The sequence below is a fragment of the Caloenas nicobarica genome, chromosome 14, assembly GCF_036013445.1.
Source record: "Caloenas nicobarica isolate bCalNic1 chromosome 14, bCalNic1.hap1, whole genome shotgun sequence".
NCBI classification, from domain to species: Eukaryota; Metazoa; Chordata; class Aves; order Columbiformes; family Columbidae; genus Caloenas; species Caloenas nicobarica.
Genome location: NC_088258.1, coordinates 2,951,179 through 2,968,826, shown reverse-complemented (window position 1 = coordinate 2,968,826; position 17,648 = coordinate 2,951,179). Strand labels below are relative to the sequence as shown.

At 55.4% G+C, this 17,648-nt stretch overlaps 1 protein-coding gene across 1 annotated transcript in view; it reads left to right on the top strand.

Moving 5' to 3' along the window:
• The window catches only part of RAI1 (retinoic acid induced 1), a 75,048-nt gene that overhangs the window by 24,340 nt on the left and 33,060 nt on the right, over positions 1-17,648 (top strand). The window contains exon 2 of the mRNA XM_065645091.1: positions 10,462-10,542. The gene's annotated coding sequence lies outside the window, so the exon portion shown is untranslated. The remainder of the gene's footprint in view (positions 1-10,461; positions 10,543-17,648) is intronic.

The following is a 17,648-nucleotide window of genomic DNA, read 5'->3' as shown; positions in this document are numbered from 1 at the left end:
AGTTGCTGTTTTGGAAGGGAGATGCAGTCTCATGGAGGAGCTTCCAAACACGGGGAATCAGGATGGGATTTCAGTGGAAGTGGATTATCCCATTTCTCCCTTCTCCGAGCACATTTCTTCCTGCGAAGCAGCACACGATAGGCAGGGCAGCTCCCGTGTGTGCCCAAGGGGACCGTGCCCAGAGCACCGGAGGGTTCCCCGTGTTCCCAGCGTGACAGGAGCAGCAGCAGAGGTGGCGGGAGCGGGATGGAGGGCGAACACGGAGCTGTGGCACTGAACGGGCGGCACAAAGCGCTGTCAGAACAGCAGGGGCTTGTGCTGCAACGGCTGCAAATGGAGAGGGAAAGGGCTGGAGAGGAAAGGATGCGACACAGCTGGTCCGCTACGGCTTTGATCTCTAAAGCAAAGGGGTGTTGGCCAGAGCAGGAGGGGAGAAGAAGGAGAGTGACTCATAAAAATATTGATGTTACCATGAAGATGCAGTTACCTGAGGATAGGAAGGAGGAGGGAACTTCCCTGCGAACATGGGGGGAGCTGGAAGAAAAAGTCCCACTTGTGTAGAAATTGCCAGCCTGCTTAGGAACACAAAGCTGTTTGCTTTGGAGCCAGCGGGTTGGTTATTTGCTGTGAGTTGCTGGTTATGTGCGGAGCAGAAGGTGGTTTGTGTGCTCGTTACTTCAGGGCAAAAAAAAAAAAAAAGGAAAAGAAAAAGAACTTATTTTGTTGGAGGCCTGTGTGGTGGTGATGTCTTTGGAAGAGAAACAGAGATCTCCTCCCTGCTGCTGGGTGAGGGGGATAATCCAAGCCCGTGTAGCTGGGAAGAAGCCAAGTGCACGCCAGGATCTTTTCTCGGGGGCTCTGGCCATGGGAGGGCTGAGGTTTCACCTTCCTGACCGCCGTGGGGTCTGTGCTTGGGGAGAGGGTTGTGCTTTACTCACAGGGACATAAATTTGCTCTGCGTACCCGTCCCATCAAGCCGAGAGAGATGCCCTGTCCTGCACAGGAGGATGCGAGAAGGACGGGTGGACACGGCTGACGCCCGCCCTGCACCAACGCCGGCTCAAACTTTCTCTCCCCGCTCCCTCCATGAGCCCTTGGGGGATTCCAGCTCACAGAAGCCTTATAAGCAGTTGTAGGACCAGCTCTAATTTTTATCCTGGAGGCAAAAAAATCACTGGAAATAACGCTTTATCACTCCGAAGGTCCTGACGCCACCCTTAACCACCACATCACGAACCTCCTGTCACAATTGTGATCTACGTATGTGTCAAATCTCGCCTTGCAGATAAAAGCTGCTCCGCAGGCACCTTTTGTACTGAAATACGTAGCCTTTAAAAATGTGAAAGAAACAACAAAATGTAGGACGCCACACAAAGCTGACCCACTGGGGACTGGGGGGGGGGGAAAAACCCGCAAGAAGGAGGGCTTGACACACAAAAATTGTTTTGTTAACAAAGCATCATTGTTCCACTCTGAATCGGTTTGACTGGAGTGGTAGAAACACCCCATCTGGAGACAGATGGAGAGTTTTCTGGCTAAAGAGACGGCGGGAGGAGGGCCGGCTGACAACCCCGCAGATAGCATTGTCTGCTGCTACCTTGGCAATGGCGAGGAGAAAGGGCGGGTGGCAGATTAGGCGTCCCCTTTGCAACCCACCCGTCGCGACGGCTCCTTCTGCGCCCCGGGCCGCGCGCCCAGAGGGAAGTGAGCGCCCAGGTTGGCAGCTCGGACCCCGGGATAACCCGCCCTCTCTTTCTGGGGGGCTGTTGGGTGTCGTTTGGTGTCTGGGGAGGCTACAAGCCGGCATATCCCCCCGCCAAGGTGTTTCTGATGCATATCATGCCCACAGAGCCCAGCGCCGTGCGACAGTACCGTACCACTCGTGTGCTGCGCCAGGGCTTTGTGTGGTGTGGGTTTAGCAGAATTGGGGGGCCGAAGTGGAAACGTCTTCCCAAAGCAAGAACTGAAGGTTTGCTCCTGCTCTCGCATCAGTTTTGCCACTGATTTCCAGGAGAGCGGGATTTGGGCTGCTGGGAGGATGCTGAGCAGAAGCCAGGACGGTAGAGCCGGTGACAGCAGCAAGAGTTAATTGCAACGCCCAGGGATGCGACATGCACAGAGGGGCTTGGGTGACCCAGCAGGTCTGCAGGACTCCGAATTGCCCCGATTGGGGATGAGTGAGGGAAAAATCTCTGCTTGGATGCCTGGGGCCTCTTAGCTGCAGCACACGCTGAACGTGAGATGGTTTATGGCAGCAGGTTCCGCTGGCACCGTGTCGGCTCCGCTCACCAACAGCCCCTGCTCCCTCTGCTGCCTTCCCCGCCTGATGGGAAACTCTGGGATGGGTTTTGCTCCCGTCAGAGATTTGAGGGATCGTATCCTACCCACCCTATCTGAATTCCTGATTACTTGCTAATTGCTTGACACACTCTACTTGCAATGCAACAGACAGGCTCACGTCATCCTCTGTGGTTTGCCAGGGGAGAGTGTGAACCTCTTTGACTTGCCTTGAAATAGATGAAAAAGAATAGAGCTCGATATGATTAATGTGAAAACTTCAGCTTGGTTTCCTGCCTTGGCATCTGGGCTTTGGTCGTTTTAGCATCACTGTGCCTTGTTTTTCGAGGGTTGGGCGCACGTGGGGGCATCTGAGAGCAGACGGTGCAGGCTGCGGGGGCCTGGGCGCTCTCCTGCAAGGTCTGTCCATAATCCCCAGCCGCTGGAGACATTTTGGGTTTGTGCAGCAGTGGTGGAAGGATTCAGGTGGTTGCCTCGAGGCACTGCTGAGATAATACCTCAAGGGCTCCTATTCAAACCCACTGGGGCCTTTACATTTGCATGCTGGAAATCTATTCAGATGCACCGTGGCTTTTCACTGAGCCAGATGAGTGGCCAGCTCACCCATGCAGAGGGGATCAGGGGACCTGCATGGCTTAGATACAGCGCTGCAAGAAAAGCGAGAGCAGTAAAGTAAGAGGTGGTTTTGGTTTTTGAGCCTCGGGGCTGCAGACACAGCATCGTGGCGGTGGCGAGGGACGTCCAGGCGATGGGGCCTGGGTCGCTGGTGATGCAGCAAAGCACCCACGAGCGAGGGCTGTAAAACAGCGGCAAGTCAGGGCTCTGTCTGCTTTGCCTCACGGCTCAGAAAGCAAAGCGCTTCCCCAGGGACGCATGTGCCGTCCACCCACCTCCCGCACCCTCCATCCCGGCGATCCCGGCGTCTCGCTGTGTGGTGCTGGGTGCTTGGCGTGAAATCATAGAATCATAGATTCATTTTGGTTGGAAGAGACGCTCAAGATCATTGAGTCCAACCATTACCCCACCCCGGCACTGCCCCATGTCCCTGAGAACCTCATGTCCGTCTGTCCAACCCCTCCAGGGATGGTGACTCCACCACTGCCCTGGGCAGCCTGTTCCAGTGCCCGACAGCCCTTTGGGGAAGAAATTGTTCCCCAGATCCAACCTCAACCTCCCCTGGCGCAACTCGAGGCCGTTTCCTCTGGTCCTGGCGCTTGTTCCTGGGGAGCAGAGCCCGACCCCCCCTGGCTCCAAGCTCCTTTCAGGCAGGTCAGAGATCAGAAGGTCTCCCCTCAGCTCCTGTTCTCCAGCCGAACCCCCGGCTCCCTCAGCCGCTCCCATCACACTTGTGCTTTCACCTGGCTTTCCCCCTTGCAGAAAGGGGAGAAAAATCAGTATACAAGCTCTCCCGGGGAGCGAGGAGGATGAATTCACCTTGCTGAGAGACGAGAGATTGGCTGGGTAAGAGGTGCTGGAATAAGCACAGAGCAGATTTAGTCTGCAGCGACTTCGTTGTCTCTAATCACCGGTGTAAAAGCTCCCGGGGAGGTGGGATGCTCTCGGGTTGTCTTGCACAGAGGCAGCGCTGCCTGCGCAGGCAGCAGCCGCCGGGTCGCTCCTCTCTCTGCCTCCCCAACGCCTCCCGCGCCCGGCTCTGTGAATCAGCATTTGTGCACTCAAACCAGACAGCGGGGAGAGGCAGGAGGCTGTCGGGGCGCGGGGGGCACGGTGCGGGGAACCTCATTAAAAAGGGGCAGCCTGTGAGTTGGGGGTGGTCTCGTACCGCAGATCTGCAGTCTGCTCCCTCTCGGGTTTTTGCTCATTACCGCCGTACACCCCTCGTGTGCGGCGGCGAGGTAAACAAGCCCTGCGAGCCGTGCCTCCCCTTCTCGCTCGTCCTCTCCCCGCCGCCGGCGACAGGGGGATGTGACAAGCTGGCACCGGGTAAAGGCATGAAAGCAATGTGATCCGCTGCGGCTCCCCAGCCGAGGACCTGGGGAGATCCAGTTACAGCAACGGGGTTAGAACAAAAGAGATTTGCCTCCGGGATCAATTCCTCTCCATTTTCCGGGCTGCGCACGTGCGGCTGCGTGCACGAGCGTAACAGGCTCCGTCTCTGCCGGTTAACGCCACCGGCTCTGCGGTGCCAGCACCGGCCGGGCCCTTCTCCAAAGGGCGCCGATGCTCCTCAACATTTATTTTTCCCAAAACAAGGAAAGCCAGGTGATCCACTGGAATAGCAAGGCCAGGCTTTGCGATGCTTGAAAACCAGCAGCAAAACTGGGCGGTTGGCAGTTGCCAGAGCTGCAGCTTTTCCTCTGCCAAGGCCTGACCCAGTGTGGGGCTGAGCTCCAGCTTTGGGGCTGGTCGTGGTCCCCGCAGGTCACTCCCTGCTCCCCAGGTGTTTTGAGGTGACACCACCTCCTCTCCATCACGACGAGCAAAAATCTCACCCCTAAAAAGCCTTTTCTGCAACGTAACAGCTGTGCCAACACCACGAGATGCCTTGAAGCCACAGCCGTGGCCGGGCTGGGGGCACAGCAAGCATTTCACATGTGCCGCAGGACCGGCTCGAGGAATTAGCGTTATCCCGCATCCTGGGATGCTTATCATTCATTTCGGGGGGGACTGGGTTTACGTGGGGGGGTTGGTTTTTTTGGCATATCGCCTTCCCCCGAGTGCCGCTGGGGATGAGACGTGGAGAGCACAGATGTGCATCCCAAGCATACCGCAACAAGGTTCCTGATTTAAGGACTGTGATTAACCTCTTCCCGGCAGTTGCTAACCAGGTGCAGAATTGTAACAGGAGGAGGAGAAAGCTCGGTGAAAACAGCCAGTTTTCCTCCGTCACCTGGAAATGCACATGGATGCCATTTTCTGCCTGGAATTCAGAGGGGGTTTAGGATTTATGAAAGGTGCAGGGACACTCCATTTGTATCAGCGCTGCCCTGTAGTTGCTCTCCGGAGCCTGTCTCCTGTTTTCCGCACTTGGGATCCTGCAAACGAGGCATCGACACAGCGTGAATCCGGCATAAGGTGTCCCGGGATGACAGGCTGTGTGTGCAGGGCTGCTAAGGAGAAACGAGGCAGAAAATCACCCTGGCTTTCCTGGCCTTCATCTCGCTGGAAGAGCTGGAAGAGCACCATCCGTTGTGCAAAAAGACAAAAAAAGCAAGCTGTGGTCTCTCCCAGATATCCCTGCGTGGGATATGTGCGGGAGCTGTGACCTGCACTCGTGGATTTGGCCGGTCCAGGTTTCTGTGGTACCTTGCTCTTTGGAAAGCCGGGTATCGGGAGGAGAAAAGTGGTTTTCCATGGTGAAAAACGGGGGGCATCGCGGCTTGTGTTTTGCCGTCAAGCGTGAAACCAGGAGCTGCCAAACTTGCTCATTTTTAGGAGGTTTGGCATCTGTGGGACACAGGGCTCCTCTGCCCAGAGTTGTCACCAGCCTCCCAGGTCTGGTTTTCACGTGTGACACTCATAAGTGCCGTCGCTCACCCCGAATACTACTCTGGCATCGTGGTTGGTTTTAAACCCAGTTCAAAGCACTGTGGGGTGTGCGTGGGCATCTGCACCTCGGTTTTTGGAGGTGCAAAGGGGCCGGACTCTTACTCCTGGTTCAGCCACTGCCTGGATGGTTTTAGGACACCCCTGTCATACCTCGTCCCCTTTCCATCTCCCCAGCTCTTACCTGCAGCCAAATCCCCGTATTTTCCTCCAAAGAGGGGGCTGCAGGCTGCATTTCACACTTTGCGGAGTCAAGAGCTGTCGTGTCCCTTGGGGGAATGTCAGGGACAGAGCGGGACAGGGGACCAGAAATAGGGGAACCCCCAAAGCGGGTGAGTAAATGGGCTTGGGAAATGCAAGGAGACAGAAAAATTTATTAAAAACAATTAATAGCTGCTACAACCAAGGATTTAAACCAAAGCCTTAGGGAGGAAAGAAATGAAGTGGCTTACGATTGTTATTTTATTGCTTAATATATTTTTTTTTAAATATGATATGCTAAATGCAAATAAGCATTCTTACAGAGCGGGAGAGGGAGGGGACGGAAGACATGCCGGGAAAAGTGAGTGGGATCTAGGTTTTGCATCGTTCGCTGAATTACTGGCAGGTCTTTTGTAACATCTGTTAAAAATAAAACAAACAGTCATTTCCATTTCTTGCTGCCTGAGATGGCTTCTGCGAAAAAAATTTCAACCTGTCCAGGAATTTGTCTTGAAAGTTGCCCTCCCTCTCCTCACGCCTCCTCTTCTCCAGGGGAGATTTCCTTCCTGGACTTCCCAGGGGCTCCATTAGCCCCACATTAAAGCCTTTTTACTTTGCTCTAAAACTCTCCATCGAAGTAAAAAGAATTCTAATAAACCGCTGGGAAGACTCTGCTATTCACTCTTTCCATGGAAACACGGCGCTGCCTCGGAGCAGAGCTCCTCTCGACGGAGCCTGGGTCACCGCAGGAGGAGACCAAGGAGGGATGGAGAGATGGTTTCCATTATAAGAGACCTTTTGAGAGGAATAATCGCCGCTCTCCCACCACGGGAAGCCTTTGAGACGACGGGGGTCTCGGCACGCCGCGGGAGCGGGGCCGGCCTCGGAGGGGTGATGGCGTGGAGCGGTGATGCGCTGGGCGTCGAGAAACTCATTAAAACATCTGATTAGAGAAAACGAAGGCGCCTGGGACCGATTCTCCTCTCTTGACGGGAGGGATGAGTCCGGGAGGGTGGATGGAGCCGGTGCTGGGGGCAGAGGCTGGGGACACGGGGTATGGCGAGGGGACGGGGTCATGGGAGGACATCGGTGGCTCCTCACTAGGGCCGTGCTGTGCCAGCCGAACATCACACCAGGAAAATACATTTTCCGAGGCCAAAAAAAGCCTGTTTGCTCTGGGAGAGGGTTTCTGGCTGTTTCCTGGGTCCCAGGTTGGAGCTTGTCCGAGGAGGTCAGCTGCCCCTACCTAAAATGACCGCGATATAATTAATTTCCAGCCGCCTTGCAGGCACAATTGTCCTGAGCGTTGGCACTCCGACACCGCGCTGCAAGATGAAGGATTCTTTTTTTTTTTTTTTTTTCCTAAGCGCGGGGAAGCTCGTTAGAAGTAGCCCAAAGGGCAAAGTTAGGAAATGAAAATCCATCGGATCCGCTCAGAGCCGGTGCACGGAGCTTGATGGGAGCTTGGGGCAGGGCTGCCTGCTCCCTGCCTGCAAGGAGCCACGGGCACAGGACACCGGGTACGAGGTGTCACCTCGGCCGGGGGACAAGAGCAATCGTCGGGAGACGGGCTGGGGGAAACTCAGCCAGCAAGAGCGATGAGAGGAAGGGGGACGAGGAAGAGCTGGGTCAGAGCATCCCATGGAGGCACCGGGGGCTCCCGGGGACCAGGGTTGCGTGGAAGGGGAGCTTGGTGGGGAAAAGCTCATTTTTCTCAGCACGGAGGAGGAAACCTGATCTTTGTAGGTCGCAGTGGCAAGACACGGAGGGAGCCGGGGTGCCTGTGTTTTAGCGGCTCTAGAAATAATATTGCGATGAGCCATTATTTTTTAGCCCCCCTCTGGAGCAGGAGTTTGGGGGGTGTTACTTCCAAGGAAACCTCTGACTTTGATCGGCGAGGTGAGCCCTGTCCTTGCAGCAGAGAAGATGGGAAGAGGCTTTTCGATGCCGGTTGTCCTGGGTTTGCGGTGGCTCGGAGTGAGATCTGCCCCGCAGAGGTGATGGTGAACGCGAGGGGGACGGGGCCGTATCCAAACCCGTGGCAGGGGGCTGGGGACCACGCACAAGGATGCTCTGGAGGTGGATTTCAGCAAGAGGATGGAAACTTTCCCATCCGCACAACTACGCAGCAGCATCCTTGACGAGCTTGGAGGCTTTAACGAGTAAAGTTAATTGCCGTGATAGGGGCGGCTGGGCTGAGTCAGATACGGCCGTGTCATGCAAATGGAGGTGATGTGGGTGCCGGCACCTCAGAAGTGCTGAGAAATCATGAAATCAGCCTTTGTGAACCCATAAATCACAGAACTATGAAGCCGCTGGAAATATCACAGCGTTTAAAAAACCAGAAGTGTTTGGTGATGATTTGATTTGCATACGGGGCTCTCAGGGGCTTGTGGTTTCAACCTGTCTGCTCGCCACGGTGAGGTCCGGGTTTAAGGGGAGCAGGACTGAGGTTCTCCTGAAATCACAGGAGGGGATTTCAAACATAGCAGAGCCGTGAAATGACCTGGATGGACCAGATCACTAAATTTATGGGGTTGTGGTGTAAAAAAAAACAAATCCTTTAGTCTTCTGTCAGTCCCAGAGGAGAAGCTGGGGGTGATGACTGCGGGGTATGTCCCACCTTGGCTTTCCTGGGGCAGCAGTCGCAGCCTGTGGGGCCAAATGGTGGAGGAGCTTTTTCCCCTATGAAGGGCAGGAGGGATCAGTGGGTCATGGGGGATAAATACTGAATCCCCGGGGAGCCGTGAGGTCCTGGCTTGGTTTACCGTCCTGCAGAGAGGCACGTGTGAAATCGGAGGTGGCCAGGAGCTATAAACAGCCAGGCTGGGGCTGGGATGGGGATGGATGAGGAGAAAGGGGATGGAGGAGACGAGAGCAAGCGGTCTGCTTTGACCGATGCTGGGTCCCCTTGTGAGGTTTGGTCCATTTTGCAGTCTGGTTCCTGCTATCTCGAGTAATTAACAGGGAAAAGAGAGGGCCTGGTTATCCATCCTTCAAAAGCAAGGGATTGAATTGAAAGGCAGCACCTTGGAAGTGGATCAAATAGCTCTCCAGCCCCCCGCGCACGGCTCGGAAACTTGCTGCCGTGCTGCGTTATCAAGGTGAACAGCTTTAGTTCCATTAAAGAGAGGCTGGGAGCGGAGTCGCGGGGGGAGGCAGGGCTGGGCGTTCGCACCCTTTGGGTACGGAGCCGCACGGCGTCGACCCCGGTGTCCCGGTGTGCCGGGGCCACCAAAGCCATTGCCTTCCTGAGGGGACCAGCTCCCCCTCCTCGCCTCTGCGCCGGATTTTATTTACCCCTTGGAAAAAGTGGTGCGCAGGGACGGGTTGCTCTTTGTTACCCTCTCCCTTCCCCCCCCCGCCCCGTTTCCTAAAATAAACCCCCCAAAAGCAATCGCTTGCCGACGGTGAGCTACCGTGCACCTAAACCCCCGCAGATGCGCGGCGCCGCGAGCCTGCGCGCCTGGATTTTTCCTGCTGGTCCCTGCCTGGGCTGCAGCTGGTTTCGGTGTGCAGAAAGCTGCAGGTGTGATTTGTTCATTTGCCTTCCCCCCCGCTTCCCGTCCAAGCCCGCGCTGCCTCGCTCTTGCTTTCCATCCCCGCGCGAGCCCACCTACATCATCCCACCCGGCTCACCGCGGCGGCGAGACCCCGCATCCCACCCCGGCATCTCCCCGGCGGAGGGTTGGGATCGCCGGGGCTGGCGTCTGTGTGTGTGTGCGTGTGCGTGGAGGGGAGAGGGGGTTAATCTGATCCTACAAGGGGGAAAAAAAAAAAAAAAAAAAATCAAAAATCAAAACTACAAAGAAGGCAGCAGCCTCCTCCTTTTCCCTCTCTGCCGCTCCAGAGGATTAAGCCTACAAAAAAAAAAAAAGGGAAAAAAAAAAAATGTCTGCAGCTTTCTGTTGACCCTGCATGATGGCATTTTTGCGCTCTGTGTGCTGCCTCTGCTGATTGCTATTCCTGGCACAAACACACACACGCACACACACACACACGCAGCCCCAGCACAGCTCACACGGGCACGGCGAGCCCATTCCAAAAAAAAAAAAAAAAATTAAAAACAGAAAAAAACCAACAAACCCCAACCATCCCCAACCCAAACCGGTGCTGCCGTGTCCCCCGGCCGCCCCGGTTCCTGCAGGGACAGCACCAGCACCCGCTCGCCGTTGCCTCCACCCCACTTCTCACCTCGTCCCCAGCTCCAGCAGCACTTTCTGCCCGAGCCACCCGCAGCCAGAGCCTCCACCACTCCTACCGCTGGCATTACATTTTCAGCCTGGATGCTATAGGGCCGTTTCTAATTACCTTATATCCCCTAGTGGTCTATGAATAATGGTTAGTGAAGGAGCTCAGAAGGGCTGCTGAGAAGGGAAGCAAAAAAAAAAAAAAAAGAAAAAAAAGAAAAAAAAAAGAGAGAATTGTGCTATTTCTCACATTTTTTTTTCTAAGGATCTAATCTGGCTACTGTGCTCTGGAAGAGGAGGAGAGCAAGCCAGCAGGAGAGAGAGGAGAGAGCAAGGACCATCGCAGGTATTGTTGCAAGCTACATCTTTGTGCCTTTTTTTTTTGCCTTTTTTTTTCTGTCTTTTTTTTTTTTTTTTCTTGAAGCCGCAGCAGAACTGGTGGGGGGGGCGACGGGGGGGGCGTGCAGACGGAGCTTTTTCCGGATTTATTTTTCTCTTGGTGCAACTCGTGTGCGGCTGCGATTGAATGGATGCATGGCACCGGCACCGCGGAGTTTGGGGGGGTCGTACGTACGTGTGTGTGTCCGTGTGTCCTGCTCGCAGCAGCGGCGGAGGAGGCGGTGGGGAGCAAGGCGTGGGGGGGGGGTTGTTTTGCTCTTCTGGAAGTAATAAAGAAATTTGCAACCGGTCCAAAAAAACCCTCCTGACTTGCCGATTGATGGGTGTCTGAACAAAGATGCAGCTGAGACTCGGAATATTTGTGTGCGTGAAAGGGATGGATTCATTTTGCTTGTCCTGACTCCTACTTTTCCAAAGTTAAAATAATAATGGGCACGAGGCTGTGAAAGCCTCTGCGGAGGGAAACCTTCCAGGGGAGGCTTATTTAATTTAAGAGTTATCGAAGTGCATGGTTTTATACTTACAAAACTTGCGGCGGTGCCGCGGTCGGGCGCCTGGCGATCCTTGCCGTTGTCTGCACGTGAGAACGCTGACTTGATGGATTTTCTTTCTTTTATTCGGTGGCTGGCGGGGCAGGGGGGAAAAAAAAAAAAAAAGGAAAAAAATGGATCTAGCAGATAACCCGAGGAACCGCGGGAGTTCGCACATCTGGCTGCGCCTCTGGAAAACCCCCTCGGTGGGACTTTTGCCTTCCCGCTCCCTTTCTCCCACGGCAAATTTTGCCCCCAAAATCCTCCGTTGACATTAATAAACAAAACAAACCAGGGAATAACAGAGGAGCCCGGTGAGGGGGCTCAGAGCTGCTGCTGGGTTGGGGTGGGGGGGCATGTGCTTTTGTTTTAAATAACGAAACGGCGATGATTGAAAACATATGAATAGGATGCAATGCAGAGCGGGTGTGTTAAAGCCGGGGGGGGAGAGCTGGAAAACTGCTTATACGACAGAAGCGGAGCTTGAATGAGTGTGGTGAGATGAAAGGCGAGGGGTCCGTCCCTCGCCCGGCTGCGGGGTTGTGGCGGGGGGGTGATTCCCAAAGGCAAAGGAATGATTTGGGCGTGGGGAAACTCGCTGGGGGGACCAAAAAAAAAAAAAAAAAGAAGAAAAAACCTGGAGTGAAGTACGTGATTATATCCCATCCAACTTTGCCGGGTGCGGTGTTAATGGAGCTAATTGTACTTGAAAATAATAAAATCGGAGGAAAATATGCCTGTGCATGGAGTGGGGTGGGGGGGAGATGTGCAGGGGGCAGAAGTGGGTCCCAAAGCACCATCATCCCCCCCCGAAAAAAGTGCTGCCGAGGTGGGTGATGTTGAGGCGATATCCAAACGTGGCCAGATTGTGTTTAGTTGGGCGGAAAGAAAGATGGAGCGACGGCCCCCGGGAGGGCTGTAACCCCCCGGGAACGGCTCCGAACCCGCCGGTGCTGCCCTTCGCTGCCTGCCCTGGCTTTTGTGTTTGTTTGCTTCCAAGGGGGGGGTTGAGAAGGGAGCCGGGGGGGCGTGCGAAGGCGGGGAGAAGCTGTGAGGGCGGAGAGCCGATTTAAATTGGACTTAATGGATTCCCAGGGCAGCTCTTTTAGATGAAAGTCAAAATAAGAGCCAAAGTGAATCTCAGCAGACCTGTCTGTTGCATTAGAGATGCAGCCTTCCTCTCCCTCCCTCCCTTTTTTCTTTAAAAGAGAGGGGGAAAAAAAGTGTTATCCGTACAGAAGACAGCGTGGAGTTTCTCGTTCCTATAATGAGAGCTCTAATTGAAGAACTTGCAGCCTCTTGGGAGAGTCTTTACGGATCGCTGCTTTTGTTATTCATGCCGCGCTCTGTTTTCTTGGGGTTTTTGGGGGGGGTCGGTGCAAGTCTGGCTGTGTCGGGGTCAGGGTGTGATGCTGTGTCCCCCTCCCCAAGCTGGTTCCATGGGCTGTCAGCAGGTAAGACCCCCCAGTATCCCCCGGGGGGGTTGTGCCGGGGTCCCCCAGGGATGCAGCGAGCATGGGGTGCAGGGAGCCCGCTCGGTGCAGAGGGCACTATACAGCCCCACTGCCACAGCTCTCGTGGCCCGTGGGGGTCTGGGGTGGCTCCGTGCAGCTGGAGTGTCCCTTGGAGGGGACAAGCATCGTGCCAAAGCCACGTGGAGCCTCTGGCACCCGGGGCACAGAGCAGGACACGGCCACCAAGCCAGCAGGACCTGTGTGGGGCAGGAGGGGTCTGAGGTTCCTCTCTCCTGCCGTTTCCATCGCTCAGCAGTTTGGGATGGGGACGGGCAGGGGGACCAGCAAATGGGGCTCCCCCCCTAGGGGGGTCTCTGCACCTCCACTCCCTCTCCCAGGCCCCCTCGGGTGGCTGTTGTCTCTGTGACCACAGGGAGGTGGTGGCTGTCCCCAAGCCCCGTGTCCCCACATGGTCCCATGGCAATGTTGCACGGGTCAGTGGGCTGGTTTGGCTCAGCCAAAAAGCTCCTGGGGAGCCGGTCCTTTTTGCCCCATGTCCCTGGACACCTTTTGCAGCTACACTTGAGCTCTACGTGGATGAAAACAAGAGCCACGTGCCCCGGAGATGCTCTTGGTGACATTTGGCGGCTCTGGCTGGGGAAGAGGATGTGCGGGCAGGATGGGGCTCCACCACCCGTTGGCTTAGTGCAGAGGCAAAGCAGATAACCTGGACATCTGATCTCCCCAAGAACTGTGTATTTACCCTGACAGCAATGCATCAGGAGCGACAGGCTCTCCATGATTGATCCCTCTCCTCCCATCACCAGGTGTCGACGCTGGTGGTCATGGAGCCGGTTTTAATTTCAAGCCGCTGGCTCCGGCACATAACACTTCGCCACGGTCTCAAGGTGCTGCCGGGCTTTGCAGACACCTCCGCATGTGGGTTGCTGTCCCTGTTTTGGGCAGATGGCACTTGAAGGAGGTGGCCCTGGCTCCCAGGGCCATGGGGCAGGTTGGCCTCCTGAGGTGGCATCGCAGCCTTTGGTGGAGGACCCAGGGGGGCACGTGGAGCTCCTGCTTTGCTGGTTTTTGCTAGGAAATCCCTCTGGTCCGGGCCTTTCAAGCTGTTGGTGCCAAGCAGCAGAGGATGGGGATCATGCATTGGAACTGCCCGGGGCAGTGGTGAAGTCGCCATCCCTGGAGGGGTTGGACAGATGGAGATGAGGTTCTCAGGACATGGGGTAATGCTAGAGTTAGGTTAGGTTATGGTTGAACTCGATCCTGAGGGTCTCTTCCAAACGAAATGATTCTATGTTTTATTTATGCTTATGGGGATCTTATCGATGCTGATAAATATCTCCAGGGTGGGTGTCAGAGAATGGACCAGACTCTGTTCAGTGGTGCCCAATGACAGGGTGAGGGGCAACAGGCACAGACTGAAACACAGGAGGTTCCATCTGAACACGAGGAGAAACTTCTTTCCTTCGAGGTGCCAGAGCCTGGACCAGGCTGCCCAGAGAGGTTGTGGAGCCTCCTTCTCTGGAGACATTCAAACCCGCCTGGATGCGACCCTGTGCGATCTGCTCTGGTGACCCTGCGTTAGCAGGGGTTGGACTGGATGATCTCCAGAAGTCCCTTCAACCCCAACCATCCTGTCATTCTGTGTGGTTTGGGGAGTCCTGGTCCTTCTGCAGCCTTTGCTGGGTAACCTCATCTGGCCAGGATGCCTCTTGTCCTCCTCACCTCTGAAATGGCCACGGCCAAATCCGATGGGTCGCATATGTGTGCCACCCCACGGAGACCCGGTGCAGAGGGTGCTGTTTTTCTTGGGTGCCTTGATTTTTTTTGGACAGGACGGAGCCGCTGGCGGGGGGCCGGCTGGCTGGCACGCCGCCTCTCCTCCTTCCCAGCATCTCGAGATTTCCGAGACGCACGCAACCGGGCTGAGACTGAAAAAAAGCTGCTTGTGGTTCAAGAGCATCTCCTCGACGGAGAAGACAGGAAGGCTTTTCATTCCTCCCTTTCTTTTGGAACCAGCTGAGCTCCCCTTGCTGGTGCAGAGGCTCTTCCCGCTTCCCCCTGCAAGGGAACGTTAAAAGCCGGGGGCAGCGGATATCTTGACACCCCGTCAATCTGAGCCTTTTCCAGCAGCCGTCTCTGAAGGCTGGCACTCTGCTGCACAGAAGAAAACAAGTGAGAAGAGAGCTGGGGGGAGGCGAGAGCAAGCCTTTGCAGCCGGCAATCGATAATTGCAGTGTCAGTCACCACCGAGGAAGTTCCCGCATCGGGGGGGGGGGAGAAAGGGGAGGGCGAGAGCCGGGCTGTGCCCCCCGCAGCATCGGGCACGGGGCAGGGGGCGATGCAGCAGGAGCCTCCTGCTGCATTACTCACCACTTGATGTAGCTTGAACCTTTCAACTCCTTCCCCTTGGGGATGGAGCAGGCTGGGCAGAAGGTGTCGATGGAAAACGCTCTGCTTTCTTACATTTGAGGTTTGGGGTTGTTTTTTTTTTTTTTTTCTTTCTACTTCTTTTTTCTTTTTTTTCCTTCCCCACCCTGCTCTGTGTGCATTTGGGGCTCTAAAAATATAGAAAAGAAACCCCTCCAGAAAGCCCAACCCGGCTCTCCCTCATGTGTCTCCGTCTTAGCAAAAGCTGAGGCAAAAGATCAAGGAATTCTTCCTTTTGTGCTGCTTTCAAGACCAAAGATGCGCCGGTGAAAAGAGGAGGCTCAGAGTACCAGGCACACACAAGTGTTAAAGGAGAGACTTCCCTTTTGTCTCCAAGGCGATCAGCCGGCAAAGGGATCCACAAATTAATTAAAAATTGCTCTGTCTTGATTGAGTTATTCCTGCTCGCATCCCACCTGCCTATCAAAAGACTGGGAATGGCAGGAGGAAATTCCTATTTCTACCCCAAACAGCTCAGACACATCCTATGGACCGTCTCACTCGCCTTTTATCCCGGGCAGCAAAGGAAATAAAAAAAGGAAGGGCTGGCACCGTATCCAAAGAGATCTCTCCCGGAGGATGCTTCCCTCTCCCGCACTAACAAATGCCATGGTATTCGGACAATTTGGAAGAAAAATGAACAGATTTACATGTTGCGCATGGGCCAAATTGTGGTTTAACTCCGTGAAGTTGATAGAGATCCATCAGAGATTAATTTGGCCCAGGGTTTGGCACTTGTTCCGCGGAGAATAGGCTGGATCTTTGCCTTGGTTGAAACAAGAGATATTCAAATGGGTTTGTTGTGGCTGCGCTATGCCCAAGTGGTAGAGCTGAGCAAAAATCCCAACTGGTTGTATCCCTTGTGCCAAAGTGCCAGAAATATACCTCAATCTGTCAAGTTGTGTGTGATCCCTATGACATTTACCACCGGGAACAATTTAAGGGGGTAGATTCATACGTAGGGGCTGTGCAGGAGTCTCCCTGTGTTCTCTGCTAAGAGGCTTGAACTTGTCCCAGCCTCCTGATGTGGGGAAGCCTTTCTCCCCTCCCGTTTACAGGATTTCCACCCAAACCGAGCCTGTGCCGGGGCCAAGCTCAGCCTGAGCCCAAGCAAGCCCGGATCCACATCACCAACTCGTGCCTGTGCAGGGCTTGGGCTCCATTCTGGTTTGGGGGAGCATCGTTAGTGCCTCCCAGCTGGGTTCGGGGGATTGGTTTGCTGCTTTGCAGTCAGACCTTGCTTCCTCTGCTTTATTGTCATCTCCGCTTTTAGTCACTGCTCGATGCCTCACCAGGGGACACCACTCCTGCTGCATTGATGGCAGCTGCTAAAATTGGTGCTCGGTGCTCGTGCTCCGGCGAGGAGGGACACTGAGCGTCGGGGAGGCTCTGCCCAGCTCCATTACGGTCCTCGGTGTCACTTGGGGTGTGCAGAGGAGCTGCAGGGCAGGTCGGTCACCGGATGGGTCCCCTGTGCTGGGGACGCACCTCTGGCTCTGCTGTGCCCCATCTGGCTCGTGCCAGGACGGGGTGCAGGAGCAGCGATGGAAAGGAGCAGCACCGGCCACGTTCTCGGGTGGAGATGGCCAGCGCGTAAATGAAAATGAGATGCTCGATAAAGTAGGAAAGAATAATTAAAAATGTTCACGGCTGCTGGCTCACAAAGGCGTGGGCACTCGCTGACCCAGCGAGGCACGACCGTACCCCCCAAACAGCACGTCCTTCGGCTCGGTAAACCCCCCGCGCCGCCTCGTCCTGCAACGGCGTGTCCTTCACCCTGCCTGTCGCTGTGTGATCTATAGAACGGGGCTGGCCTCTTCTCACCGCCGCCTCTCACCGGGCTGGATTCTCCGGAGGAGACTCTAGTCCTATCATAGCATGTCCTTCACCGTGACTGCTGCTGCGCGCGCGGCGGCGCGGGGCTCTAATACCTTGTAATTCACTGTGACTGCTGTGGCAGGACCTGCACCGCGCTGCGCTGCCGCAGCCCCGTGGCCTTCTGCATCTGCTCTCTGTCTTTGCAGCGAGGGGCTGGGTGGGAGGGGGGACACGTGCAGGGGAACCTTGGAGGTGGCCCGGGCTCGGAGCTTGGTCCCCAGCTCCCGGTGGGTGTGGGGAGGGTGCTGAGCATCCCTGGGGAACCGTCCCATCCTGCCACCCGCGTGGTTTGCAGGGTGAGGTGCCCGTGAAAAGGGGGTGCTGGGGGCCAGACACTGCCCTGGGCAGGGGAGAAGTCCCCATTTGAGTGTGCGAGGGTGAGAAATGGCCCTTAGATCCAAGAAAAACATCCTTCTTCTGGGTGGTTCTCAGGCAGCATAATAAATGTCAAAAGCCCAGTGCGCACAAAGGAGAAGGGGACATTTGGCTACCGAGCGCATTTGTTCCAGGAGCTGATTTGCTTTGCAGACTTAAGGGGTTCTCTGATGCTTCCCTCTTTGCTGGTTAGCCCTGTTCCTTTGCCAGTTAAATAGAAATGCAGCCACTGTCAATAAAGCCCTTCTGGAGGCTCCGTCGTGGACATTTGCTGTGCCGTTCTCCTCCCCAAGCGCGGAGGTGCCACCCCAGACATCGCTCCCTCTCCCAGGGGTCCGGTTTAGCTCCTCTGTCGGCAGAACGCAGCT